Source organism: Austrofundulus limnaeus, unplaced genomic scaffold (genome assembly GCF_001266775.1).
Source record: "Austrofundulus limnaeus strain Quisiro unplaced genomic scaffold, Austrofundulus_limnaeus-1.0 Scaffold220, whole genome shotgun sequence".
Lineage (NCBI taxonomy): Eukaryota > Metazoa > Chordata > Actinopteri > Cyprinodontiformes > Rivulidae > Austrofundulus > Austrofundulus limnaeus.
In genome coordinates this window covers 212,240-215,511 of record NW_013952622.1, presented here as the reverse complement: position 1 = coordinate 215,511, position 3,272 = coordinate 212,240, and positions in this window count along the sequence as shown.

Sequence of the window (3,272 nt, the reverse complement as noted above, 5' to 3'; positions counted from 1 at the left end):
GAGAGAGAGAGAGAGAGAGAGAGAGAGAGAGAGAGAGAGAGAGAGAGAGAGAGAACAACGATCCATGCTCAAAGAGACTCAGCTTCCTTCTGTTGATTCAACTCTAATCCATTATTAGGAATGTAGCCGGAATGAAATAGTAAAGAATTTATATATTTGTGTTTTTATTTGCATAAAGCAACCAAAACAAAACAAAGATAACTTGTGAGCTGCAGTCGGATATTGTTGGATTTAAAGCAGTGAACGCTGCAGTCGGCTTCTGTTTGTGATTTTCTCTGCAGATAATTAACAGAATCAGATCAAACTGAAGTCAGTTACAAGCTGTGAGTCTGTCAGGGCAGAACCACTCGAACTGTCTTTCCTGCATCTTATTACAAAAATGTCCATCCTAATATTAGTTTCTGCTGGTTTTACTCCCCAATAATTAAAAAATTAGGAAACAAAAGAATAATTTTCTACTCCTTTCACTGGTGGTCGTATGAAAGTAACAGTTCATAAAAATTATTTGGGCCCCCTCCATTTTATTTTGCTTCTATAAAAAGTGAATTTTAGTAGAATGAAGACAGATTAGATGAGGAAGGCTCATGGATCTGAACTTTTGCACAGGGTTCCTCAGATTTCACCTTTTCTGACACAAATTTCCAGATTTTTCTGTTTCAAAGTAATTTTTGTGGTCAAATTCTTTGTAAATTAGTTAATCAGTTTTATTATTGGGATGTAAAATATTGGATTTAAAACACTTTCCCCATTAAAACCCATTTTCTTGGTTTTAAAATCATCTTTTTATCTTCTAAAAATATATTTTTTTCTTGAACCATCTGCTGCTGAATGTCAAGTTTTCAGAAGTTTCTTTGTCATTTCTTAGTGTAAACCACTGGATTTAAAACACTTTCCCCCATTTTCTTGGTTTTAAAATCATCTTTTTATCTTCTAAAAATATATATTTTTCTTGAACCATCTGCTGCTTTATGTCAAGTTTTCAGACGTTTCTTCGTCCTTTCTTAGTGTAAACATTTTTGAGCATAACTTGACCAGTTCCTCTCACCACACTGTCCAAGTCAGACTAAATTCATCACTTGACTTTTTAGTTTGAGTCTTCAAACATGAGCTGAATTATTCTTGTCTGCTGAACCTTCAGTCACAGTGAAACAGAACACATCTCTTAAAAACTACAACTAAAGTAAACTAAACGTATTTTAAACATTTCGTATTTGAACAAACAGCAACAAAGTAAAAACTGAGAGAATGATCAAAAATCAACACTAAAACAATCACTTGAAGATTACTTTTATTTCAGGTAAATGCTGTTTCTATGAAGGGGCAGGGCTTAAAACTTGCACTGCAGCCAACCAGCAGCTGCATGGGGACTTCTAGTCTTCTTTCCAGTCAAAGTGGATTTTTCTGGTCCTGACCCGGTCCGTAAAACCACGGTCTGTGTCGTCGCAAATGAGCCAAATCTTTTAAACAGCTCTTTAAAAATGCATGAGAACCAGACAACTGGGAAAGGTTGTTKTTTTTAATTTTGTTTTTATTTACACCTTTGTTTTTTCTCTTCTGATGCAGTCAGAGAAAATCATGTCAAATCTCTGGTTTGTTCTTGTTTCTATCTGTGAAATATTGTCAAACTTCTAATCTTCATGCTTTTGTTTTGTCTCGTCTGGATTATTAGAGCTGTTCACGTCTGACCAAAACACCTCCTGACTGGCTGCAGTCTGCATGTGCAGAAGGCTGCTGCCAGGCTCCAAACTGGACCTTCAAATTTGGTCATGAAACTCYTCTTCTAACGTAACTTCAGTGGTTACTGGTTCATTATTGTGAAATTCACTTTCACATCCCATCAGGGCCTTGAGATCTTGCTGGTTGTTCCCCATACAAAACTGAAAACTAACGGAGACCAAACCGTCTCTTCGGTGACTCCAAGACTCTGGAACTRCTTTCCTCAGCCTCTCTTAAAGGCCAGCTAAAAACATATCTTTTTTATAATCTGATTTTGTTTAAATTTGCTTCATGTGTTTCTGTTGTCTGTTGAAGCACTTTGTGATTTTTCTTTTGAAATGTGTTATATGAATAAAATTAACCATACTTTCTTCCTGGGGGTGGTTGGATATGGGATATGTCATCATGTAACATGTCACTGCCCTTTGAATAAAACACATCTTTAAGATCTGACTCCTTTCCAAGAGCTGAGCATCCTTTCTGTGGTCTATAATCCAGCCTCCAAGTACAGCTATAAACTGTTGGTACATCATCAAAGTTGGTAAATCATGTAAACTGACTGAAATCAAATTCAGAATCATTGTTTGGCCTCAGTGCTCTGTYATATGTTTTAGAGCTGAGGAAATAGATCAGTAACTTTAAAAGAATCAGTAGTTATAAAGTGATTTATACAGTAAAATAACTGTAAATGTATACAGTATGTGAAAAATTCCTGGCTCAGGTAACAGGGCAAACGTTTTTTTCATACATAGTTTTTATTTTCTCTAAGAATTTAATATAAAACCTCGATTTTTAAAACTGTAGAAAGCTATTTTTTTCCTTTTATTTCCTTTTTAAAAAATTTAATCTTCAGAAAACCATGTATGAATCATCATTTCTGTTTTATTGTTTACATAATGTAAAACATGTAACAGAGCAGATTTTTTTCAATAATTTGCTTTTCTTTTCTCAAACTGTATCATAAAACCTCATATATTTTCAGATTGTAAGAAGCTGTTTTTTGTTTGTTTGTTTGTTTGTTTACTGTTTAGAAAATCTTCAGAAAACCATGTGCGCGCCGTCATTTGTGTTTATCCTGCTGAACAAACTTGTCTCCGCAGCAGCAGCTCTGCTTCTTACGTGTTCGGGACGTCCCGTGGCTGCAGCCAATCAGCGCCTCGCGTCTCTGCGCGCGTGCACGCGCCAGGCGCACAGGACCGCTGTGAGGAAGAGGAGGATCAGTCTGTGCGTAAAACTGTGGAGGAAAGCAGGAGTTTGGCTCCGACTGAAGAGATTTTTTTATCCTACAGTTTTGAATAGTTGTTGTTTTTCTGTCAGGAGGATTTTTCTTTTTTTTTTTTTTTTTTTTTTTTTTTCTTTCTGAAACCTGCTGAGTCACCTTTAACCCCTGAAGAACCCGTCTGTCCCTGCTGGACTTCATGGTTCTGGACCTTGATATGGACCGTTCGGTTCTTCTCGGTCGCTTTTAGAAAGTCTGGCGCCGCTGACTCCGAGTGTTGACGGTGCTGGTGTGATGATGCCCCCGGTCTGCAGGTGAGAGGAGACCCCCCCACCCC